A 27,764-nucleotide genomic window follows, 5' to 3' on the forward strand; every position below is an offset into this window, starting at 1 on the left:
GCCAACCACAAACACCAATAGACCACGCATATCAACCTATACCTGGACACCTATTAGCTAACACCAACAGACCACGCACATCAACCTATACCTGGACACCTAGCAGCAGCAAACGCCAATAGACACCAACCAACCGCAAATACCAGTAGACCACGCACATCAACCTATACCTGGACACCTACCAACCGCAAACACCAATAGGCCACGCACATCAACATATACCCAGACACCTGCCAACCACAAACACCAATAGACCACGCATATCAACCTATACCTGGACACCTAACAGCAAACACCAATAGACCACTCCGATATACCTGGACACCTAACTGTAAACGCCAATAGACCACGCACATCTACCTATACCTGGACAACGAACAGCAAACCCCAATAGACCACACACATCAACCTAGACACCTTTGTACTCCGCCAACTGACATGGAGGCTCCCATGGGCACACTAAACATGCCTTCAACAAATCACACACACCAACAAACATGCAGCCATCCAAGCACGTGCATACATTCACAGTATCCATGTTTCATGAGCACACAAAGCAGCAGACTTTCAAGCACTCACACATATACATAAACACACACACAAAAACATGTGGACATCCAAGCGAACGCACACACAGTATTCGTGTGGCATGGGTACACAAAACACACCTTCAAACAAACACACACACACACACACCTAAAAACATGCAAACATCCAAGTGCACACACATATATAATATCCATGTTCCTTGGACAGACCAAGCACACCTTCAAACACTCGTACACCAACAAACATGCAGGCATCGAAGTGAGTGAGAGAACACACACACTCCATGTTCACATGGAGAGGCATCCTTGTGCACACAAACGCCCTTAAACTCACCAATGCACTCAGACCAACGGACCTGTATGTATAGAAACGGCACACATGGACATACCTACAAGTACTCATGCACATACAGTAACCCACTTACATAGAAGCACACAGATGGAGAGATGAACACAATAACAGACAACACGTATGCAGGAACCCACAACTGGGTACATGTAGGCACACTGGTTTCTATAGATGGACAGGTAATGCATGACTGCCTGGATTATCAATGGATGCATGGATCTGCATGGATACATATAGGACTGGATGAATGTGTGAGTGAGGTAGATTAATGGACGATTAGGCTGTCGGTGTTCATGCCTGGATGGGATGATGGGGGGCATAAACATGTGAGTGCTTGAACACCAAAAGAGGGAGTGGAACATGAATGTAAAGGTGGGAGTGGATGGATTTCCATCCACACATATACTGACACATCAAGTGGCCATTCACCTGTCATGCTTGCTTATTCATTCATTCATCCATCCACCGGTGCATCCCGCCACACACTCCACTGTACACCCATCCATCCATGCAGGCTCAACCCTTCATCCGTGCTCTGTCACTCACCCACCCATTGCTGCGTTGTCTTACTCCATTAATTCAACCATTGCTTCATTTCACACTCGCCCACCCCGTCGCCCATTCATGGAACCAGGTACACAGAGCCGCCGATTGGTGAATACGCCCTTTCACTTTTCAAAAACCCAAGCCTATTGGTCTTGTCATTATTTGTGTTTTTTAAAGATTAAAACGCCACCACTGCAAAGTCATTCGACAACTGTTATTGTTTCAGGGGCTCGCCGTATGAGGGCTTGTTTGTTTTTCAAGAATTAATATTGGAACATTTGAGTAAACAGACTAAACAATCCTAGGGGTCCGTATCGGTACTTTGCACGTGCGGGTACATGACGGTCGCTGTGTTCTCACGGTCATACAGCTCTTGTCGAGTGTTGGGAATGAATACGTTGTTTAAACTCAGTTATTGTTAGTCGGCATTTGTATAGCGCGCTGTCTGTTATGAGTTTTGCATCGCAGCGCTTTTGATAGCCCGGGCCTGACTTTACAGAGGTTTCTTGGCTTCCTCGCAGCCCGGGGTCTGCTTCAGTCGGTAGAGGTTTGGAAGGGTGGGTGAGGTCAGAGGGTTATGAAGATTTTCATGCTGACGTTAGCATTTTTATATGTCACATTGTGAAAAGTATCGGCCTCGTGCTGCATTCCAGCCTCGCCTGCGCCTGAAAGGAACGGACCAATCAACGGGCAAAGCGGACCTGACGCAGCGAGGCAGTGAGGAAACTCGTGATGCGGTCCTGCAGTCCTATTGGTCCTTGCAAGAAGGGCGTGGCTCCACCCTGCTCTTTGTGCTGAGTGGATTACTTTGCATGCAGTTGAGGAACAGGAAGTTGCCCGGGGCAGGCAGTACTTGTTGACTAGGGGCCAACATTCTTTCTGACACAACGCAGCACAGCAACAAGTTGTGCTGCTCTGTGTTGCACAAAGGGGAGTAAACGGCACCATCTCCTGCGTTGGCAGCTCACAAGCCTTCCTTGCACAGCCACGTACCATGGAGCCGGGGGTGATTGTGTGCGATCTAGCATAGGGTTTGTACTGGAAGCATACCCATCCCGTACATATGGCTTTGTACTTCTCGTTCACTGGTTGTGTTCTCTGCACCTCAGCGCACATGCAATGCATTGGTTTTTTTGTTTGTTTTTTAATGGAAACATTTCCACTTGCTGACGCCTGCTTCAAGGTATTATATTTGTGCAAAGCCGGATCTGGCTGTTTTAGTATTTTAGGTTTCGTGTTGAAACCTACGGGTGTTTGTGGGGTTCCACCCAAATACTGCCCAATAGTGCTCTATTAACACAGGGTTAACTTAAAGGAGCACTAAGTGTCTTTTTTTGGGCTCACAAGGGGGGCAACGTTTCATCAAAAAATATATTTTGTGCTGGAGAGTAAATGCTAATGCATCACTTTGTGACCGCGCAAAACCATAGTAAATCTAGGCTCCAATTTCTCAGCGCTTTATAAAATAAATGCGTTCCATGGAGCAGCGCAGCAAAGATAGGATATAAAATAAATGCGTTCCATGGAGCAGCGCAGCAAAGATAGGATATGTCGCAGAAACCCTGATCCGATCACGAGGATGGTTTTGTCACTCCTCGTCTCTCTCTGCAGTGATCTCAGATGTGTATTCTGCATTAACGCAAGTGCACATATACATGGGCAGTGTTTAATACCCAGAGTCTATAATTATCAGATCAGTTCTTTGCCAGTTAGGTTCATGAAGTCATTATACATTTTATTTTTAGGGCAAAAGATGCCTCCTCTGAGGGGCGTATTACAACTCTTTCTGTTTCTGAGCTCGTACCCCTTGAGCAGCCCGTATTGCTCACAGTGCCCCCTGGCGGCCGGTCCATGATACCTCATGTTGGCGTATATTACTCTGAACACATTCTATGCGTTCGTTGAGGGTGTTTTGTGGATTCAGTCCAAAGATCAGGCGGCAGAATAAGATCAAAGCGTGATGCGGACGAAGCCCGGGGGGGGGGCAAGTGAAGGTGCCACGCTGTGGCCAGCAACACGAGTCTCCTGGAGTCCACCTCCCTGCAGCGGGTCTCACAGGCATGTGTTCACCATGGTTTGGGGTCCAAGTTTGCCCAACAGATTGAGGGAAGATCTCTCGATTATCCTCAAAGCCCCCATTTCATTGCTCCGCCACCCTCCACGCTACTACAATTCCTGGCTCCAAAAATGTGGTGAAAGGAATCCTTCTGGACATCAACATCCAGGATCCTTTGGAAATTGATGGTCCCTTCTTAGCTAGACCCCAGACACGCTCTAATGCCGCCCTGGGGGCCTTTGGTAGTAATGGCGGATCACCTCCATTGTGATTATTCTCGCCAAAGGAATCCCTTCACATGCGTTCCCATGATTCCGCCATTGTTAAATCTCAGATCTTTGGGAGGTTAAAGGTCACTTATTGCACAACACTCAGTGCATACATACATGCATCATGTTTTAGTAGTGCAGCTATCGTTCATGGTACATATTGAAAGTTGTGCACATGCGACCTTCACTGTCGCAATGAGGATTTTGGAAGGTCAGAGGTCACCAGTCGCACATGGGAAAGGCATCGATGGGACTCTTAAGATACAGCTGTGCTTACTGTCTGGTTGCCATGGCCCCGCCTCTTTAATTTATCAAGTAGGGACTGGGCTTAAAGTCCACAAATATATTTTCAAACAAAACCAATCGCCCTCTTCTGACTCCCGCATGTGTCCTTTTACACCCCATAATTGTTTTTTTCTAAGAAAATACTTCTGCCAATAATTTCCATTACGTAACCACAACTGTGTACAAAACAAATATTGCAAGTCACAATGGAGTTGTGCACAATATCCAAGCATTGGCAAAGCCAATAGATCTGGCTTTAGTATATTGATACACAGAACGTTTGAACATTAGAGAAATACACACTGGAGCGCGCCAGCCTACAGGAGCAGGAAGAGAGGGCTGCAGTTATAGAACAGTCCCTTATACACTTGAATGCAAGCACTCGTGCTGAGGCGGGAGGATACACCCAAATAGCCAACCGTATTAGGTGACAGATGAATACTCCACTGGGCTGAGCGAAGACATGGTTGACAAGGTCTCATTCTAATGGCTAAAAGAGGCTGGTGAAAGTAAGCCAATGGTTGTACGGTCAGACCCTGTGACGCTCTGTGTATATTGTAAGCAGTGGGTCTGCTTGACAGCTGCCCCCCCCCCCCCCCCCAACCCAGCCCCGAAATCACATAAGCGGCTGAGGGCTTTAATCAAAGCACAGACCGCAGAGGTGATTTTCAATCTTGATGTGGGGACATTAGTCTAAGACTGGAATTACAATAGGGAGTCTCTGTTTGACATATGCAAACTTGTACCTTAAAGTTTGCTGTGGGTTAATGCGGGGATGGGGGTGCTTTTCAAAAGGGAGAACCGGCCTTGGAGACCTGCACGAGCTTGGGCTAGCACAAGAAAGTGTGCATGGATGTCCTAACTCAAATCGTGAATTATAATTGGGGCTCCCGTTTTCATTTTTTTTTTTTTTTTTTTTTTTATATATAAACATTTCCGTCAGTATTTATCCATATTTATCTTTTGCAAATTTTATCTGTATTTACCATATGTAGTTTGGGTTTTGTGAGCAAAATGAAGCTGAAACTGGTATATTTCCACATTTTTTTTAACCGATAAATTTGCACTCCTGCTTTAATGCCTGCCGGGTTTCAGTGATATGAACACCTGTGGAAGATAAACCAGTGCACATGTATGAAAATATACAAGCTTAGGTATCAACCATGTGCCTATCCAGGGACATCTTAAGGATTTGGGGGGCCCTGGGCCAAACATATTTTGGGGGCCCCTGTTCAGGACACCTTTGAATTTATGATCTAATTTGAGCCCCTGTTTCCCACGCAGTTTCCGCTTCCTCAGCTGCGCTAGCGATCCAGTTTGCATCATAGGCATTAGCCTATATATTCCCGATGTAAATGGACATGTGCAGCTTACAGGTGTAGGATTCAGGGTTTCCTGCCCTGCTACTACGATTTTAATACTTTTTAAATTGTATATGTGTGGCTGAATTACTCTGTGCTTTTTAACAATTTCTCCTACCTATGCGCCCTTGCACTTTACTTGATTCTGCTTGCCAACACCTCCTTAGCTGCTCCGATTCGCATTTCGGTTTTCCTCCGGTCCTGGTCCGCTGCTGCCGATACGCCGATTGTGTGGAGGGCTGGGGCTACTATCGGGCTACTCACTTCCGCCCACGCAGTTTCCACGTCCTCAGCTGTGCTAGCGATCCAGTTTGTATCATAGGCATCAGCCTATTTATTCCCGATGCAAACGGATGCGCGCAGCTGATAGCTGTAGGATTTATTGTTTTCTGCCCTGCTACTAGGTTTTTATTACTTTTTAACTTGTATATGTCTGGCTGAATTACTCTGTGCTTTTTAACAATTTCTCCTCCCTATGCGCACTTGCACTTTACTTGATTCTGCTTGCCTACACCTCCTTAGCTGCTTCCATTCGCATCTCGCTTTTCCTCCAGTCCTGGTCCGCCGCGGCTGATACGCTGAATGTGCGGAGGGCTGGGGCTACTATCGGGCTCCTCACTTATGCCTATGCAGTTTCCGCTTCCTCAGCTGCGTTGGCGATCCAGTTTGCATCATAGGCATTAACCTATACATTCCCGATGCAAACGGACGCGCTAAGTCGACGTGCACAGCGGGCGCGCCGCTGGTGCAGAAGGTAAGCCTGTCTGCGCCTGGAGGCGTTCGGCGCCGGCCAAGCTGCCCAGTTCCCCTCCGGTGAGTTTCTTCCACTATATTGCAATAGGGAAAAACTGCTTAGCCTTAGGCGGCTACCATTATGTCACTGTACAGCCGCTGATCCGAGGTTGGAGGTAGACTTTCGATGCAATAATTGCAACTGGACTCTCCTCCAGCCCAGGAAACTCTCACCCAATATCCTCCCACGCAACAATAAGTGTAAAAACAATAAGAAAACAGAGGACTTAAAGGCCACCCTTTTAAATTGTCGCTCTATACAAAAGCATGAACCATACATTTATGGCCTACTTTTAGACTAACAGTCTGATCTTTTATTTCTCACTGAGACCTGGCTGTCTGAAGCCTCCAACCCTACTATCACCTTGGCCATCCCTACGGGTTATAACATTCTTAGGAGGGACCGATCGAATGGGAAGGAGGGAGGTGTTGCCATAATTTACAATAAAAAACTAGACTGCTTAGGCTTCTGCTGTACCTTATCCCTCCATCATAGCATAGCTGGATTTCTGATTTACGGACCTCCCAGTGCTATTGGAAATGTTATTACTACGCTTAATACAGCCACCACCTCCCTGGCATTAAAATACAACAACTGCCTCATTCTGGGATATTTCAATATACATATGGACAATGGAAAAGACCCTCAAACAATTTCCTTGTTGGAGGCGCTGCAGGCCTGCAACATGTTTCCATCTGTTTCTTTGGCCACCCATGAGAAGGGTCATACCCTAGACCAAATCGTTCACAACTTTGACATATCAGTAAGCCTACCTCTTCCCATTACCTGGTCTGGCCACCTCCTATTAAAATTCGTCATTCCCAACTCTGCCACAGCCCCTTGAGCTAACACAGGGCAGAGGGTCTCTAATTACAGAACGTTCCATAAAATATCCATCCCGATGTTAGCAGACCCCCTGGGTCGTTCCTCACCAGAGCTGTCTGGCTGCCACGACTCGGACGCCCTCTCAATAGATTCATGGCTCTGAACCCACATTGATGCAGTGGTACTGGTTGTTTGCTGCTCCTCAAAGAGGTCATCCCCATCAGCTCCATGGTTTAACGATTCCCTTAGATCTCGCGACAGAAATTGTGGCACAATTGAACGGAAATGGCGTAAATCCTATCTACCTGAGGACAGGAAGGTGTATAAAGACACCTTAAAAGCTCATTACATTCTCGTGAAGGCAGCCAAGAAAAACCTCTTTCAAACCAAGATGGAAAATGCCCAAACTAAGAGTAAAGAAATCTTTAGCATAGTTAAATCCTTTACTGCCCTGAGAGCCGGCACAAAGGAAGGGCCATGTACTGAAGAATGGTCTAAGTAAATAGTTGAATTCTTCCACAAAAAGATCTCCATGATCCAACAAGCCTTCACTAACATCTCAGAGGAAGAACTGACCTTCTACCTTAGTTCTAAAAGCAAATTTCACCTCTTGGATCCTCCATCTTTACTAGCTTTCCCTGAGTTTCAGCTTGAAGAGTCACTGGCCCCTCTCCAAAGCATTAAGTCTGGCTCTCCTACTGACCCATGTCCAGGGAATATCTTGAACCTATTACCTCCCACCATAACCACACAGTAAACCAGCTCTTTAATGCTTCTCTCTCCTCAGGCAACATGCAGAAATTATGGAAGAATGCTAAGATTCTTCAACTGATAAAAAAGGCTAACGCCAAACCGACGGACACTGCCAACTACAGGCCAATCTCCCTTCTTCCGACCCTCTCCAGAGTACTAGAGAAGCATGTAAACAAGGCCCTCCAAAAACACATTGAAGATGGGAAGCTCCTTCATGAGTCCCAATCCGGTTTTAGGGCTAACTACAGTATGGAGTTCGCTCTGCTGGAAGTGACTGAATTTCTCAAGGGTAAGCTGGACTAGGGAGGCAAGACTGTTCTGATACTGCTCGATACGTCCGCGGCCTTCGATATGATCCCACATGAGAGGTTCCTGGAGAGACTTGCTAACATCGGTCTGGGGGGGACCGCCTTAACATTGATGTCATCCTTCTTGGCAAATAGATGTCAGGACATCTGGCTCCTCCCTTTCTCATCCCCAGTTCCGGCCATGAATGTAGGTGTCCCTCAGGGCTCCATTCTCAGTCCTACCCTTTTTAATATATATCTATCCCCCTTGCATTTCTGGTAGCGGAAGAGGGCGCCAAAATGGTTTCCTATGCTGATGACACTCAGCTGATTTTAACGTGTGAAAAAGGAACCGACTTTGACGGGGCAATGATTAGGTCTTACCTCACAAAGGTTTTTAACTGGCTTAAGATCAATCAGCTGAAGTGTAATCTGACAAAACTGAAGTTGTTTTCTCTAGTAATCCATAAACGCCTGACAGGAGCGCTTGGTGGCCAAAAGATATGCCGCCCCCGCCCGCTGAAAAGGAGAAAGTCAAAAACGTAGGAATTGTCATAGACAAGACACTCCATGTGCTTTCAAATTCAAAATCTAAATGGCACTTGCTTTGGCATACTCTGGATGCTAAAAACTCCTGCCACTGTTACCGCTTGAGAGCAGAAAGATCGTGGTGCAGACTCTGGTGACATCAAAGCTTGACTATGTCAACAGCTTGTACCTCTGTCTTCCCAAATCCCTTATCCAGCGCCTACAAGTGGTACAATATGCAGCGGCCAGAGCCATCCTGAGACCTAAACCCAGATCTAGTTTGACCCCTATTCTTAAGTCTCTCCGCATAAAAGAATGGATCGGCTTCAAAGCGATGACCATCTTCTTTAAAGCTTTCCATGGCTTAGGAGCCGGCTACATAAATAAGCGCGTTAATCGCTACACAACAGCTAGACCCCTAAATTCTTCCAATGCCAACCTGGCCATCATGCATAAAATATGCAGTGCCCACATTGGAGGCAGATCCCACGGCTTTCTAGGCCCAAAATTGTGGAATAGCCTCCATGAGACTCTGAGACTAACCACAGACCTACTCTCTTTCATGAAAGAACTTGTTTTCCTCCCACTGTCATGCGCCAGGACACTCTAGTCTGAGTAGCTGCACGCTTTATTAAATACACAATTTCATTTCATTAGGTCCCTGACAGTGCAAAGGAACACTCGTCCAAATTCTAAGTGCCTTATTTATGAGGCTTTGCTTCACTTTTATGCCGCTGGTGCCTCACTTTTTGTGACGCACCGGCAGCATAAAATATGTGCAATGTTACGCCCTATTTACAAAGTGACGCATCTAGGCAGATGCTTCACTTTGTAAACCCCTGCACCGCATTATACCTGCGCCAGGCATAATGTATGCAGGGTGGGTGTTGCCCCGCAAAATGCCTCGTAGAAGTGGCGCATTGAAATCTATGAGAACTCAGTGCGCCACTTCTAGGACGCCATTGCGTCAATATCTTACACCTGCCACACAGCAGGCATAAGACTGATGCAGGCCCTTTCACATGGGGCTTGCCCCATGTGAAAGGACAGATTGCTGGAGTTGCGTCTATTTTCAGACACACCCCAGCAATGCATCACTTTTGCGCATACAGATTCGTCAGACATACTGACATATCTGTAACTCCTTGCGACATGATGCGTCATACAGTAAATATGACACATCCATCATGTCGCAACGAGGGTGCACTAAGAAGTGACGCATCCCTGTTTTCACACAGCGATGCATCACTTCTCATAAATAAGGCCCTGAATGTGTTTACATCTAATATTCAGGGATAGTTATGTGTGTTTTCAATATTGTAACACAGCAGCAGCTCACCAATACTACTGCAAATAATCTCTGTGACGCCCTCCCATTTCTCATATGTTAGGCCTTGTTTTGATCTAAAATAAACGTTTATGTATATTGCATGAAACAAACTCTAAATTTCTCTGCAAAATGGCTGTACTAGACTCTCACACATCAGGTACATAAGAAATAAATGAAAGGAAAACAGAATTTAAAACAAACTGTTTAGGAAATATTCAAGGTCATTAGGGCAAAACTCTGGAGAATGGAGCTGACTGTCAGGGGGCCCCCTGAAAGGCTGGGGCCCTGGGCCAGAGCCCACTTTGCCCATGCATTAAAACGTCTCTATCTACTGCTGGTTTACCCTCTTTACTAAAATTCCAGTTTTTTTTTTTTTTTTAACCCCCCCTTACCTATCGATCCACACAGATATTGGCCTGTTAGTCGTGGAAGAGAGCATATAGAATTATGACGGTGTTATGTCTATTTTGGAACTGTTCCATCATTAATTCTGCCCTTTGTTAACCTTGAATAATGCTAGTTGTGTGAATGATGACTTAATGCTCTGACACACAATTCCTGCAGTGAATTCTTGCTTTCCCTTTTCTGTTCTCCCGGATCTTGGTTAATCTGAGTCATGCACAGGTATAATTCAACAGTGGAACCCAGTTGTACTTTTACACCATAATTGTGGTAGGTGTGACCTCTCCCTTGATTTGAGAATAGAGATGTCTGTCATCTTTCCATGTTCTGTGTCAAAATAAACCCCGCCTCCTCACCAAACACGCGCTCTGATAAGAGGGGACTGGTAGAGCGGTTGGGTGTCAGGTGAGCGATTAACATTGGACATTTTGTATCAGTGACAGCCTTGAAACAAAGAATCCATGGATGAGGATTTGTTACAGTTAAACTAGGGCTGGCTGGCTGCCAGGAATATTCTATGAATGCTTCACCAGGTGCCGAGTGCATCACGCGGTGGTACCATGCAACGCTCCCATGGGTAGTACGCTGCGTGGATTAGAGGCACACGTGCACGACAGGTGTGCGGACAATGGTTTGCCACTTGGGGAATTTAATCTGGCCACAAGCCTGTTCCTCCTTTGTGAAGGTGCAGTTGAAACCTTGTTGCTGAGTTTTCAATGAAATGTTTTTCACTATCTGCTCATTGGAACAAAGCGCCTCTTCTCTCTGTGCCTGTTTTACATGACCACCTGTCGTCGTTTGAGTCAAGGTGAAAGATGTGTCTGACCGTTGCCGTTATTTCACCCTCTTGTTGTGCAGCCGCATTCTGTCCTTTAGTGAGTGAGTCCGCGAGTGACTCCCAAGTGAGTGAGCCTTAGGTTATGCAAGTGAGTGTATAAAGAGTGTGCTCAGAGTAATATTTGATTACAGGCCTTAAACCACCACAATCCCACCACGGGTTGTTCTTCCGCCTGCCATTTCCCAAAGTTGTTTTCATGACAAAGTGAGGCAGGGGTATCGAGGTGCTAAAGTAACTTTTAAAAAATGCCTAATAAAAACACACCTAGGTGAGGCACACAGCCCTAAAATAGAACATGGATGGGGGAACAGTGGGGTCCACCCTCAAGTCTTTGACCCGTCAACAAACGCATGCGCACATTCTGACGGATGCACAAATGTGATGGTGTTATGATTAGCGTGTACTTTGCTGTTCCCTGGTATTCCATTTGAAGCAGTTCCTAGGCTGCGGAATGATGCATCAACCAACCAATAGCGAGAGGTGAGAGAGTAATACTTCTCTTGGTGCAGCCAAAGCCCATTGGATGCATATTCAAAGAATTGGTAATGGTTGGTCGAGCAGACCGCTCCACTGAAAGGCTGGACCTAAATAAGCTGTGTTAGGGGGTGGTGATCAGTAAATCAGAGGCTGGGAATATATTGCAAGGAGTGCGTCGGTCCAGTGTGTGTTGCGTGAATTTCCTACATTTTATTGACCAAGACCCAACGATGCTCGTCACCGAGTTAATTCCTGGCACCAAACCCTCCAGTTCCCGTGAGGGTTTAGAGGTGGTAGTAGAGCAGGTTTACTTCTAAGGAGCTTTGGAAATGGTCTTATTGTCAAGGGAAAGAAGGCCCAGAGGTGAGCGCCTGTGTTTATAAAAGCAGTCTGCATGACTGTGACCAAAACAACGGATGGGTCTGCAGGCCTAGCGAGGTGGGGCGTGGAGATGATACAACCGTGGTGTGGCGTGGCAGGTAAAGCACAGAGCTTTGAAGATTGTGCCAGATGCCACCATTGCAGATTGTGTAATGTGAATGGCCATGTTGTCCCTGCTGTAAGCCAAGCACACATTTAGATTATCCGCTATTTAGCCAAGACGTCCCAGAGGAGCCCAAGTCGAAGAGTGGGGCATGAGCCGGCATGGAATTGTCTCTGGTGCTAGCTTCCGTGAAGTTGGTCTATGAATGAGGAGTTTTGTCTATGAAAAGCTGCATTTGATCAGATTTATTTTCAATACATTTTTTACTGAACCAGGTTGTTTGCGAGCAACCGAGGGGTGTAGTCTGGTACGGAGATGGTTAGGGTGACATTGCCACATTCATGTTAAATCACTGCATCTTGGTCCTGTGCCTTCAGATGCCAGTTCATCTTGGGACCACGGCTTTGCACTATTTGTAGCTAAGATTGACTGAACAGCCATGGAAATCCTTTGTGTCATCTGAAGAACTACTAGATCTAACCAAAGTCAAGTAAAATATGAATACTACCACCCAGCAAACATTAGATCCTCATAGGTTCACCATGCGATTCCATGTCACTCTTTTGAGGATTTGTCCCTCTATGCCAAGGGAGTTTTCTATTTGAGACCCAAGCACCTCCCTGTAAACCCATGGGCCACTTTGAGTCACTACAGCAACAAGACCCTCTGTGCTTAGGGGTGCATTCTGAAAGTCACAAGACCAAGTGCAGGGGAAGAGCTTTCAACACAGCACAAAGATTTGCCTGTTGAAGGGGGGGTCATCCTTGACCAGCCCCCTGCGGACAGGTTGTTCTAGGCTCCGAGACTACTACGCTGAACTTAGGATCAAATGAGGCCAAGCCAGTGTGACGCAGAGAAGGGAGCAAGGGCTCTAAAGTACTGGTGCTCCCTGTTGTCGGGTGGCCTCGGGGAAGTCTCCGCTCGCTAGAGGACGACAATAACTATAGTGGATATTATTGATGATAATATAGAATCCTAGAAGTCCAGGCTCCTCGAAAGGATTTAGGTATAAAATGAAGCTGTGGCACATAAATGGTTGGGACCAGTGCTTAATTTGAGCCGGTGGTGTCAGATGCTCGGCACCGACACTCAGTTGTCAACACTGGCTCCTATGACAGTCTGCCACAAGGTGGCTCTATCTGGTTAATTTAGAGATGACCACAACAATAATGAACTATTAATTAAATCTACTTTAAAATGACTATTCCTGCTGCCCAAGCCGTTCTTATAGCTTTGGGAGCATGTAATAGTCTGAATTGTCAACCTTTTAGGAGTGTGATGGTTAGTAGTTGTGGTGTTACAGGCAGGGGCAATGTGTGGAGCAAACTGCAGTGGCCTCCTGAGAAGAGCCCTGCAACTTAATAATAATAATAATAACAAACTAACCACCATCTGGGACACGTCCGGAACTTTACCCCCACGTGATGAATATTGTCCACCTCATGGGATATGTATTCTGTACAAGGAATTGTACGGATTCCACTTGTATCATCCTTAGGTTTTGAAAAGTCTTGTGACTTTGGAAACTTCAAATACTGTTAGCTTAGGATTAGGCAGTTTGTGCCTAGGTGCAGCTTTTGGATAACCCCCTTCAACTTAGTTTGGGTTTTCCTTTTGTATTTAGTTTTTTTATTTTTTTTATTTGAATTTTACTCTTGTATTCAAAAGAAAACAATTAACTTGGAGCTTCGTTTCTTTGTTAAATTCTGTTGCATGTGGAGTATTCGACAGTCCCATTCTCATTAGAGACCGGATTCTGAGCCTCCGAAGAGGGTTCCTCAGAGCCGTCAGCCGACCAGCACGTGACATGAGGAAGGGAGGGCGGATCACCGGAAGCGCTGCATGCAGCGCCTAGCTGGGGAGGGGCAGAGAGGCTTTAACTGCCCCTACTGCCTCCATCCGCGGACGGTGCCCCTCTGGTTACAGGGCGCGACCTTGCAATGGCCCAACTGAATCTCCAAGGAGAGGGCAGTGTTTGCAGGTAGGCCCCTAGGCCAGGTGCACTGGGGCTCATGCAGGTGCCCCCTGGTGCGCTCCTGAGGCTGGTTCTTGCAGGTAGGCCCCTAGGCCAGGTGCACTGGGGCTCATGCAGGTGCCCCCCTGAGGCTGGTTCTTGTAGGTAGACCTCTAGGCCAGGTGCACTGGGGCTCATGCAGGTGCCCCCTGGTGCTCATGCAGGTGCCCCCTGGTGCTCTCCTGAGGTTGGTTCTTGCAGGTAGACCTCTAGGCAAGGTGCACTGGGGCTCATGCAGGTGCCCCCTGGTGCGCTTCTGAGGCTGGTTCTTGCAGGTAGACCTCTAGGCCAGGTGCACTGGGGCTCATGCAGGTGCCCCCTGGTGCGCTCCTGAGGCTGGTTCTTGCAGGTAGGCCCCTAGGCCAGGTGCACTGGGCTCATGCAGATGCCCCCTGGTGCGCTCCTGAGGCTGCTTCTTGCAGGTAGGCCCCTAGGCCAGCTGCACTGGGCTCATGCAGATGCCCCCTGGTGCGCTCCTGAGGCTGGTTCTTGCAGGTAGGCCCCTAGGCCAGGTGCACTGGGCTCATGCAGATGCCCCCTGGTGCGCTCCTGAGGCTGGTTCTTGCAGGTAGGCCCCTAGGCTAGGTGCACTGGGCTCATGCAGATGCCCCCTGGTGCTCTCCTGAGGCTGGTTCTTGCAGGTAGACCTCTAGGCCAGGTGCACCGGGGCTCATGCAGGTGCCCCCTGGTGCGCTCCTGAGGCTGGTTCTTGCAGGTAGACCTCCAGGCCAGGTGCACTGGGGCTCATGCAGGTGCCCTGGTGCGCTCCTGAGGCTGGTTCTTGCAGGTAGACCTCCAGGCCAGGTGCACTGGGGCTCATGCAGGTGCCCCCTGGTGCGCTCCTGAGGCTGGTTCTTGCAGGTAGACCTCTAGGCCAGGTGCACTGGGGCTCATGCAGGTGCTCCCTGAGGCTGCTTCTTGCAGGTAGGCCTCTAAGCCAGGTGCACCGGGGCTCATGCAGATGCCCCCTGGTGCGCTCCTGAGGCTGGTTCTTGCAGGTAGACCTCTAGGCCAGGTGCACCGGGGCTCATACAGGTGCCCCCTGGGGCGCTCCTGAGGCTGGTTCAAGAGGAGCATTGATCCGGTCAGTGTGTGGGCAGCCTACGGCGAGCCCGTCCTTCCTTCCACTGGAGAGTTCTTGTTCCTCTGTGAGGCTTTTGTAACGAAAGGCTCCTTCGCTTAGAAATCAACTTCTTAAAGACGAGAGCATGGTCGCGGTACCAAGGAGTCTTTCAAAAGCTCCCTTCAGGGAGGTCCTTTCGCCACTAGAAGGGTGGGCTTTAAAAGAGCAGGAATATTCCGGGCTACGCTGGATTGAAGGGACCCCGGATAAATGTGAACAGAGCTCTCCCTTCTCAAAGTATTGAGGGGCACTCGAGGATTGTCCTGTGCTAGAACACTACCCCCCCCCCCCTCCCCCATCGTAAGAAGGAAGGACTTAACGCACACTTCATGGACCTCCTGTTCCAAACTGAGTGTGATCCTGGTGGTGTTTGTTCACAGTGGAACAGCACTGACAGTCCTACAAAGGAGGGTCCAGGAAGTCATGGTCTTGATGCTTATTGGCTCATATAAAACTTCTCTCTGTCCAATGGTGTGAAGGATGTTGGAGAGCGAAACAACAGACCCTTCACATCATCTCCTACGCTGAGTGCATAAAGAACATTTTCCAGCATATGCAACAAGAATTTTAAATTCTATTAATGACACGGAGGCGAGGATTATGCTTCTCAATCTTTACTACTCATTATTACAGCAGCCAATCAAAAAACAGAAACATTTCAATACTACAAATCCCATGAGGCTTTAACCACACCTCTATAAACCACCAATCGGAACAGTCCAACGTCTCAAATTGTGAGGCACCATCTTACTGCCTCTTTCTTTGCAACAAGCAGTCTCAGTAGTGCAATCCAAAACGGTGTACAGTTCTAGTGCTCAACGGAGAGCAACCTCCAAATAACAGGTTCTCGGAAGAGAAAGTTATCCATAAACTGGCATAGAGATCGCCAACCGTAAATGAATCCCCATAATTCAGTTTTGTTTGGAATCCGTCCCTGAAATCAGAAACAAGTTTGAATACCATTGAATCTATGAACTTGAACATATCAAGGAGGGAGAAACAATCTTATCAGACATAATCGTGTGACATAATAGCAGCTGAGATGCAACTCTTACCTGTCCCAACGGGTGGGATAGTCCTTGCCTCTGTGTCCCTAATGGAATCTAAAATTCTTGTCGCATATGCTGGATATTTTTCTATTCTGTGGCTGGACCAAAGGCTTAGATTATGCTGGTTCAATTCTGACCAACAATAGATGGAAGCATGTACAATTTGGTTTGTAATAGAATATTTTAAACCTTGAGCCAGATGACCAAACAGCCGCTTTAACAAGGTCTTCTAACCTGGATCCCATGACAAAGGCTTTAGACGCCATCGCGCCTCTAGTGGAATGAGCACCATATACAGATCTGTTTATGCCAGCTTCAGACATGACCCAACGAGCTAATGTAGCCGCCGACACAGGGCATAAAGGTTTCTGAATTGACATAAGGGGTCCAAGTGTTCGGTTTTGTGAGGCAAAGTACGTTCTTCGTAAACTTTTAGACATTTAACCACAAACCGCTTGTCATTGTGAGGAAAGGCAGGATACTCAATGGAGCGTGACACAGTTTTAGTTCTTCTGGATATAATAAACAATACACCATGTCGAGAAAATAACCTAACTGCTAGGTCCAGTGCACGTACATCCGACACTCGTCAGCAAGAAATGAGACACAAAAGCATGGTAAGTTTAGCTGAAAGCTGTTTTAACGATAGGTCTGTATTCTCTGGCCAAGATTCCAGTAATAACACATTAGAAACATTTATTTATTTTATTTTTATTTGAAACGTTTTATATAGCGCTGGCTAGACCCGGAGGTATCCGAGTGCTTTACATGAGGATCAAGGAGTTACACGTTACATCTTACAAGAGCATAAACGTAGGATAAAAAAGCAATGTTACGGTAATTCGTCGGAGGGGGAGGAAGGAGACATAACGGGGAGATGGGGAGAAACTGTGCCCGATGCCTGGCTGGGTAGGTGACGGCCGAGGAGGTGAACCTGGGCCGATCTCCTCTATAGCTGTCTAGGCAACTCCACCGGGCATAATGTTCGGACTCCGCTGTCCGGATAATGATCAGGTTAAATCTGAGAATGTCGAAATCAAACGATGGATTTGGGGAGATGAGGAACCGCAGTCGGATCAAAAACCCAGGTGTGGAAGGGGTTATTGTTTCGGTGAATATCTAGGCGCAATCAGCAGGAAGCTCGATGTCCGGGAGAGTCGGCAGCCAGAGAACCAGAGAAAAAAGCAGGCAGAACGAAGTCAAGGGGCGGGCACCATCTTAGTCGGGCGTTTTCCTGGGCCGATCTTACAGTGGGCACCACGGCCTCGAAATGCCCTCAGAATAGAGCCCCTTTGTAAGGAGGGATCAGATGGAATGCCCCAATAGTTCAGTTTGGTAGTGCCCCGGAGCCTCAGGAGTCCCCCGCAGCGGTAATCAAGACTGGCCCCAGCCGCCATCTTGAGGTCAGGCACTGCCCTGAGTAGGCTGCACAATTTAGGCCTCATATTGGCCTATTGCCTCCTGTTTCACACCAGCTCCAGATCACACTTCCTCTAAAATCTTTAGAGGTGTACTGTAGTTAAGGCTCGGCAGGAGCCATAGTGGAGTCAGGCAGTATCCTGAGCAGGCAATTTGTGGATCCCTGGAATTTCGCTGCGGCATGGAGGTTTTATTAAGGTGCCCCAGGAAGCCCACCACTCTCCGCCATGCTAGTAATGCGCTCCTACCTGTGTGCAGGGTTACTCGGTGGCTCGTCTTTCTAATCACCTCGTGGGTCAAAGACTTCTCAAACAGCTTGTTGCGATATCCGCCCTCTCAATGGCGAAAATCCTCTGGCCTAAAGGGGACCGAGCCCTGTTCCTGGTAGGCAGTTCCTGTTCGCCGTGCCTGTTCGACCACACATGCGGTCCCATAAGGTGTTGTATCTGGGTCTCGGAGGTCGAGCCACCCATATACCTATCAGTAATTTGCATACAACCAGATGAACACCTACCGGTTTTCCATCAATGTGATTGTCCAGCTGACAATGCAGATCTAAAGTTGTTTACTCCCCTATAACATAACCTGGATTCCGCACGCTCTGAGAGAAAGTTCAAGACCTCTTTCAAATCAGATCCCACGGGATCCACCACCCGTTGAAGGCACCAACCCACCCAACGTTTCCATGCAGCAGAATATCGTTTACGGGTGGAAGGAGCCCAAGCCTGTTGTATAAATTCGGCAGCTGCTGATGAAAGGCCTTCAATGTTTGTGTCTCCTGAGCGCTTCCAAACCATGAGCGTCAGTTGGTCTTGCAGAACCAGCAGATGAGGAGACCCGACTGGGTCCTGGAGCAATTGATGAAAAAATTTAAGTTGAATGGGCAAATCTACTGACCGTTCGAAGAGAGTTGGAAACCACGATTGTGTCTTCCATAGTAGTGTGATTAAGACCAACGATGCTGATTGGCGGCGGACTTGGCCGCTGCTCTCGGAATCATTGCCAAGGGTGGAAAGGTGTTGTTCGTCTGAGATCCCCAAGTGTGAAGGAAAGCGTCCTTTCCCAATGCCATCTGGTCCATTCTGCAGCTGTAGAACCGAGGAAGCTGAACATTCAGTCAAGAGGCAAACAGATCCACGTGGCATGGGCCTTTGAATAGCCATGATCTCCTGAAACCGAGAAGGATGGAGTTTCCAGTCACTGTAGTCTATAAGGATTCTCGAATTGCCACTAGATTGTCCATGCCAGGGATGTATTCCACCAGAACAGTGATCATCTGCGCTAGGCAGAAGTGCCAGAACTCTTGATCTATGTTTGCCAAGAGACGAGATCTTTAACCTCCTAGGCAATTTATGGTGCGAACCGCTGACACATTGTCCATCCGTAATAGGATACAACAATTGCTCTTTATTGGACAAATCGACTTGATGCCAAAAGAACCTGCCAACAGCTCCAGACAGTTGATATGTAGTTTTAGTTCTTCTGTGGACCAGCGACCGCCGATAGCAAATTCTCCGCACCTTGCGTCCCAGGGACTGGCATCTGATTCGATGACTATGTCTGGAGACACTCCGAAAATGGCCTTGCCATTCCATGCTTCCATGTGTGTTGCCCACCATTGAAGTTCTTCGTTTTCTTCGGGTGTCCGTGTGATCGTAGCTGAAATTCTGTTGTAGATAATGAATTTTCAGCCATTTTAATTACTCTGTAATGGAGAGGTCCAGGGAAAATCGCCTGAATAGAGGATGCTAGCAGTCCAACGATCCTCGCTAGGGATCTCAAAGGAACAATCTGTTCTGACAATGTCGTTCTGAGTTCTCTTGATGGACCATATTTTGGTTGGAGGGAGAAGTAACTGAGCCGCCCTGCAGCTTATCTGAAATCCCAGGAAGTCCACTTGCTGAAAGGGAGTCATCCTGTTATTCTGCATTATCACAGAAAATCTAATAAGCATTTATCTCATCCAATAAAGATCTTCAGAGTTTCATTATGTATCCGAGGGGATAAGTAACCGATCTATATCGAATACGAAATCTTGAGCAATGGGACTGCATCATGAAGAATAAAATATTTCAAAACCTTTCTGTGGTGTATGTGCCTATTTCCTGGCATCCTCCACCCATGTGTAGGAACAGAGGAGGTCAGTGTGCTAACGTTTACTGAAATTGTGCTGTCTTCAGTGTATAAATGATTATGGAAAACTGATTACTCTGTGTTTCTCAGTAGTGTTGTCGGCACCTTACGCATTAACCTTATGTTGCCAATATTGCGCTTCTTTGGAAAACATATGTGCTGCGCCCATCTTCCGTACGCCTGGGCACTAAGGTGGTCACGATAACCCCAGTTTGGGCTGCGGATCTATATTTTCATCAATTTCCTCTTAGTGCTCATTAGTGCAACTGAGAATGTAGTGAAAAGAGCAATCGTTTAGCGTCTCACAGAAAGCTTTATAAAAGGCACACTAAGAAACCAATGCACTGATGTTCCAGGATTTTAGTCAGCGGGCCGGAAACATCTAGAAATTTATCCTAGCAAGCTCTCAGAGCTCTATTTATGCCTTTCTTGGGGTCTTTATGGTAGTTATTCAGAAAGGTTTGCATAGAAGTGTCTATGTCTGGAGTGAGGGCAGTTTTACCCGGGAGATCTGGGCGGGGGCATTCTGACCTGAGGCGGGATCTGACCTCCTTGTCATTAGTGCAACTGAGAATGTAGTGAAAAGAGCAATCCTTTAGCTGTCTCACAGAAAGCTTTATAAAAGGTACACTAGGAAACAAATTTTCTGATGTTCCAGGATTTTAGTCAGCGGGCCGGAAACATCTAGGGGGAGAGAAGGGGGAATAGACTGGTCATTACCTACCAGTTGGTCAACGTGTTGTGAAATAGGTAGGAGGCTGACAACAAGGCTTTATCTAATTTCTTATCCAAGGTTTTATTAAGGAGGGTTTCCATATTATAATAATAGTCCTCCTCTTCTGCTGGACCATAAGTGGCGAGGTCCTGCTCATAGACTTCGTAGTGAAACATATTTGGGGGTAGAGTATCTCTATATCCCTGTCGAAATTCCCTGGAGGGAAGCCAATATTTTACGGCCCTGATCTGCTTGGACGCAGGGTGTCGGAAGGGAGCCTAAGCTGGAGCAGGGAGGCCAAGGTACCACAAGACTGTCTCAAAAGGACTTATGGGAGGCTCCGGGCCCAGAGAACAGCCAGAAAGTTCCAAAAATTATTATTAATGCCATCCATGTAGTGTAAATTTGGAGCAGGTATGAAACGGTCAAAGTAGCCCAGTATGCAAATTTTATGAGGCCCGGTATCGGCACAATCCTGCGATGACTTAATCCCTCTTCTGCTAGCCCGGTTAGAGCGGCATCTTTCAGCATGTGTCGGGAGGCTGCCTCGCGTGCACGGACAGGTGTAGGCTGCCGAGAGGTTACTGCCTACGTGACCTCGCTCCCGGGAGGGGCCATGTCTCGGAGCGGTAGCGCGGAAGTCGCGCATGGACCGCAGCGGCACCGCCACACTGGGCAGATGAAGGGATTATGAGCAGGGAAGGGGAAGGCGCAACACGTGGCGAGGTCAGGGAAATGGAAAAGCACTGTGGGGTGCAACGCAGAAAACCAGTGAACGCGTGGCACGCGGAGCAGCACAATGCGATGCAAACTGATCAAAGCGGGTTTACAATGCATAGACCAAATCAAAGGAACAATACTCAATATGCATTAACAATATACATAGCCATAGGCAATATTGAGCCAATATACGCTATTTTGTAGACATTGGACTGTTCCAATTGGTGGTTTATAGAGGCGTGGTTCAAAGCCTCATGGGATTTGTATTATTGAAATGTTTTTTGATTGGCTGCTGTAATAATGAGTAGTAAAGATTGAGACGCATAATCTGAGCCTCTGGTCCTGCCATAGGATACAGAGGACCAAAATACTTCTAGTAACATGTCCTGCATGAAATAACTCCATGTCCGCACACACCACCTCCAGATAGTCCTCTCCGTACCCAGAAGTGCCTAGTAATTACGCATGCGGGGTCATTCATGCCCAATGTGTAAGGACTGACTGGCCTGCAACTTGATATAAACACAAAACACATCATTGCAGAACTGCCAAAAGTACACAGGGCGGGTTCAGTGGAGACTGAACATGTGGTTATGTGGCTCAACTGTGATTACTTCAGGAGTCACGGATGTTTACAGCCAACAACTCCACCCTGCCAGTGTGAGCTTGGAAAGCTTGGTGTGACCTTTGCTTTGGCCATATTCTCCTCTGCTTATCTGGCCCATCAATCAGGAGAAAGTTCAAATATTTAACTCGAGCAATCTTGAACATCAAGAATAAACACCACATGATTGTACCCCATGCATGATAAAACCCTATCTATGTAAACAAGTAATTACAATGACGTGATACAAGTTGGGGACACAGACTTTACTACTCCTACAATGTGCGCATACAGGCACTGTGCCACAGCGGTGTCCAAAGGCTCATGCACTGTGACATCTCCTCGCCTCAAGAAGCACGGCTCACCTGAAAACCAAAAATAGAGACTCATTTGGGGTTGTGCAGACAATCAAGTTTGTCAATGCAAATGTTAAGTCAACATAGGCTTGGTGGCATTGAAGCTTACATGTAGGCCTCTAGCTCACGTCAATGTTGGAGGGAAAGGTCTCCTGTCAGGACTTCTTCCTCACCCGGGTGCCGTTTTAGGGGCATCCTTGCTGTTGGGACCAGAGCGACAAGCCATGATCAGACAGCAGGCCGCAAAAGAAACAGATCAGTGTTCAAGAATGGAAAATTTCAAAGCCCTGAAGGATGGTGAAGAGAGTGCAGGTGGACATTGGGTCCTACTGGTGACACCAGTGAGCTTTGTGCTGGCTGCACTCTGTGGGTTCAGAGGGAGAAAAGCAACCTGAGTACTTCCTGTGGTTGCTCGTCTGATGGGCACAACGTCCCTCGCAGTAAACCCGGACGCCAGGAGTTCTACAATGATTGCTACCATGGACGCCTCCACTGGAAAGCGGGGACGGATCTGCAGCGAGTTGTCCGGCATGCTCCGCCACAATACCGTTGCACAGTCTCCAACATGCCTGGCGTGTACCAAATGTCGGCAGCTCTAAACTGCTTGTAACGGAGACACGACTTTCTGAAAACAGATTTGAAGACAGTGGTTGCACACCATTGAAGATGGAGGCAGGGTCTTGGAGCAGGAGCCCTCAGTGGTCGTGCCTTGTTCAGTTGCCTCAAAACAGGTCTCTGAGGTCATCAGTTTACTTTTGCCATAAACTTGGAGAGAGGATGGAAGAGAAGAATTGGTCCAGTGAAATCAAATTTACTAACTACTGGACTGCCTCAAACCTGTTCACATGTCCTTTGACATTACAGCAGGGTAATCTCAACCTTATTGCCCATGTGCAGTGGATGCTGGCAGTAAGGGGTGGGTGGGGAGTGGATTTAGGTCTGACATGGCATGGACGGAAGAGCTTGTGCTCGTGATTCCATTAAAGCTGCAAGGACCCGACGGTTGTACCTTTGCATGATGCTTTCCTTTACATTCGTGAAGGTGTGCAGTCGAGCCACAGCTACCTGTCCCACTTGATGTGTAACATTTTAAATAGTCTTCGCTTTATAGCCAGCAGTACTGCCTGCTTGCTTATTTATTTTATTTGTTTATTTTATTTATTTTTTAAAGCCATAGTCGCACCATTAAAGGTGAAACTACAACTCCCAGAATGCAAGGTTCAGTTCACTAAAAGCGAAGAATGGTTGAAGATGCCACACATGGCTTGGGCATCTTTGCGGCAGTGCTGGGCATGGTCGCCTGTTCGAATTGCAAGGGCTATTCCTAGGGCAGTGGTCTTCGAACTTCTCTAGCCTTCGACCCTGCTTGAGTTAGAATACTGTGCATGTCTCCCTCTTGAGTTCAACAAGCATTTGTAATGCAACAGGTCTCACCTTTGGGACCTTAGACGTTTTTAGCTATGAATCACATTATTCGGGGTTAAGCAATTATGGTATTTTACTGACGTCTGCTGGTCATTTTCTATCAAGACAGTCAAATAGAGGCAGTTGCAAAAAAAAAAAGTGGTCCCTAAGCGGATGCAGACCAGTCCTGGGGCTATGCTCCAAAGCCCACACAAAGTACATACAACAGATCTCCTCGACCTAAAAAACTGTCTCCCAACTCCAACAATGTGAAGCCTTCACAATTACTTAATGGTGAACCCCAAATACTGCTCGTTGGAAGCTAAAATGCTTACTCCAGATCTGCCTTCGGGAAATGTCCTTTTCAGTAACATTTATCACACATCCCACATTATATACACACACACACACACACACACACACACGTGCATACACACATTTCTGCTTACTTTCTTGTGCATGTAACTGGTTACCACGTTCTTTCAGTTTGTCTACAATATTAATGTGTGTTGTGCACGGCAGTAAACGTGCAAGACCCAGGATAAAATCTCAGTGAGAGTAGCTGAGTGTGTTTATGCAATGGTTGCTGGGATCAGCTGAATAGGGCTGTCGGTTTTGTACCTGCTGCAAATATCCACGTGGAAGCTGTTTGCCTAAACTTTGCAGAGCTAAATAAACGTTAATTTTACTATGTTATTAAAATAAATGTTAAGTCGGGTCGTCCTAATACAAAGTACACATAAATGAAGTTGTTTTTCTGTGGTATGAAAACAAACCTTGTTACATTTGTGCTACAAATATAACGGCGTCAATAATGCATACCAATAAACGGAAATTATGTTTTCTGGGCTCCTAATGTAGACTGCATTCAACACGAGTGTTGACTCTCCCTGTTTCTGGTGTTCTCGCTCCCTGTACCTGCTTTTATTTTGTAAATCCTTTTTTTTTTTTTTTCTTCAACCTAAAGTAGAAAGCTTTCACATTTCAGTTTAACTTGTGAAGTTATATTGTGGATTCCATCTTTGGTTCCACGGCCCTTGCTACTTATTTCTTGCCTTCGGTGGGAATACCATGCTGGGCAGCATTGTCTTCTGCCCTCTCATCATGGACGAAACAAAACTAACATCTTTCCTATAAGTTTTATTCTTAAAAAAAAAAAATACCCTGAATTGAAACACTCTGCATTTCAAAGGCCTGAAAAGCATTACAATAATGAGTGCAAAATAGGTTGTCGTTGCCACATCCTAAGGGCCATATTTATTAACCAATCGTGCAGCGCCGTGACCTTGCTGCGCTGCGTGATCGGGAAAGGGCAGAATGCGCCACACTTAGCCTTGTAGATCTCATTCCTGTCCTTTCCTTGAGCTGGAGCAATATGTGCTGCCATGTGCCAGTGCAGGGGCCCTCCCCCCTCCCCCCCCCCCCCCTGTTGCAAGGGTGCCTGTGTTGTAGGGAGGATTGTTTTAATGCAAGGGGCACCTTCCTGCACAAAAACAATCCTCGGAGGCATTTTCCTCTTTCAAAGAAACAACAAGAAGAAATAAGGATCCTTCCTCGTTGCGCCTCTGGTGGGGAGACGTACAATTATGACACCTCCCCAGGTCTGCCAATCTTGGTAATCTGGTAATTCGTCAGAATCCAAGGGTGGATGCGTTGGAACACCCACGCTCCCCCATCTAACACCCTCCCCACGCATTGTAATGCAAGACAGCGACTTGCGCTGCTTTGTTTCCTCTAGATTTACCAGGCCGCGTGGGGCCACCTCGCGTGACTTGATAAATCTCATTGTAGGTTTTGCACCACCCGGCATCGCCTTGTGTGTAACCTGGCATGCACAACCTATGATGAATATGCCCCTCTGTCTGTAATACCGGCATCATCTGCACAATGTCGGAAGGGATATGTGCATCTGCGCCGATCACAATACATTCCATGAACATCTTGCTAATGATTCGGCGTTTAAACCCCGGACAAGTTTCTGCCCCTGTGCAAACAGATGTCAATGTGCACAAACGAATGTCTGCGCAGGTGCCGATTAGACATGATACTGCGCAAAGCCCTCCCGCCAGACTTCTTTCGTGAGGTAGCGCCGATTTCCCTTCTCAAATACGGGTTTCTTTCAGGGCGCGAGTTGAGGATAGACTCCTCCCACCCACTATTTCAGAGGTGCAAAGCTGGCGCCTTTCAGCAGAGTGCCACCTTCCTTTCTATTTCTCCCGGAAATCACAGAGATCTGCTCAACACGAACCGGTGTCGTTTTCTGACACGGGACCCTTTCGGCAACGCCTGCACGGTGTCGGCGCTTCGGGGCAGGGTGCAGGCAGGGAGGGGCTTATCCTATTCCAGCTGGACCCATAACAAAGGCCGAAGTTAAGGGGCCATCGGGCCTCTTTTTGTTGGAGTATCCTGGCTGGGAGCTATATGGAGCCTCGCACCTGATACAATGGTGGGGTAACAAAGGCTCACACCTTATCACTTCACAGGTACTGAAGAGAAATGCTTTTGACGTTCAGTCCCTGTATATAAGAGATAAGCGTGCACTGTAAGAATGTCTGTGTTGGCCGCCCCAGTATTTACACAAATAACCATTTAAATACCACTTTTTTTGTTTTAGAGCGCTCTAACACTACAGTAGAGCTAAAGCGCTGTAAAAGAAATAAAACAAAATTGTCATTTAAATTGTGTATGTGTGATGTAAAGCGCTCTGACACCCTGCATTTAAATTGGTAGTGCCGCTACTCATCCCAATTCAGGGTATCGGAGCGCTTTACATCACACGTAGAGATTATACTCTAACAATAAATCACACGTGTGTACATCAATGTAAAGGATGTTGCATAACACAGTGAGGGTCACCAGGTGTGGGAGACTCATGTCCTTGATGCCTCACTGTGCTATATTAGAAGGATTACAATTTATGAACTGCAAGTAACAAAAGGATCTCTCTCAAAAGCAGTAATCCACTTACCCATTTACATAAAATAAACATCCGTCATCTGCGTGTCACATAATGTGGTTTGCAGGAGACATTAATCCTCTATGCGTATTAACCCTCTGCTACTTTGATTCACAACTGGGAGTAGACAAAACCGAGATCTCTCCAGCAACTACCTTAACCTCCAGAGCTATCTTACCGTTCTTATTATTCCTGAGATTAAGGTGGCGCACCAAGATCTCTGCAGCAGCTGCCTTAACGCCATAAGATATTTTGCAATGCACACTTTGCAACCAGTTTAGTTGAACAGATCTACTGCCACGTTTCTCCTTGTTGCCAATTTCTTTGTGGCAGGGTTTGAAAAAATAAATGTATAAATTGAGGCCCAGATTTTGCGTCGGGGTTTCATCAATATTTTGGCACAACCCCAAGGCAAAATCTAAATTGTTAAATCTTGTAATGTGCTCAAATGTACTCGCGATAGACCTGCTAAACACGTGTGAGGTTTAACATGAGTCTGTGAGGTCTTGGGTTGTGATGTCACTTCCTGTGATGTCACTTCCTGTGATGTCACATGCAGTGATGTCACACCCATTCTGCCTAACTTGGTGAGTCCCCTCACTTTGTTTTTTCTTAAGTACTTGAGCCCTGGTTTCTTTCCCTTTAATCCTTTCCAAGTTACCCTGTAACCCATTGACTGCCAATCTATGGGCAATAATAACAGACTTGAAAAGAAAGGAAGGGAAGGTGTGACTCACAGAATTAATCCATTCTTTTTATTCGTTTTTACTCATGTCCAAAGAACCTCAAATGCTCCCTCTGGGCCCGGTACAACCATTTGTAACTGGTGGCCTGGCTACTTTGCTAGCACCGGTACGCTGAAGCGAGGTAGGACCTCGCCGGTGTAGTTTCCCCTCCCATCCCTCCGGGCGGAACGGCTTTGTTGGTTTTTCCTCTGCCAGACATTCCCCCGCTGTTTGAGGAGTTACTCATCGGACTCTGAATACTTGTGCCGGAGCCAGCGCTGTCAGGGGTGAGTGACATCAGCTGCTCCTCAATGGGCCCGTTCTGTCTCTCGGGACCTGGTATCGGTCACGTGACCGTGATGCCTTCATCCAGCCTCCAAAGAGACGGCCGACCTCCAAGCTATCCCGGCAGTCT

General features: G+C 47.1%; 1 protein-coding gene across 1 annotated transcript in view; it reads left to right on the top strand.

The window, feature by feature from the left end:
- TMEM139 (transmembrane protein 139) overlaps nt 1-27,764 on the top strand; it is a 144,169-nt gene that overhangs the window by 22,171 nt on the left and 94,234 nt on the right. The window lies entirely within an intron of this gene.

This window comes from Triturus cristatus, chromosome 7 (assembly GCF_964204655.1).
Source record: "Triturus cristatus chromosome 7, aTriCri1.1, whole genome shotgun sequence".
Taxonomy (NCBI): Eukaryota; Metazoa; Chordata; class Amphibia; order Caudata; family Salamandridae; genus Triturus; species Triturus cristatus.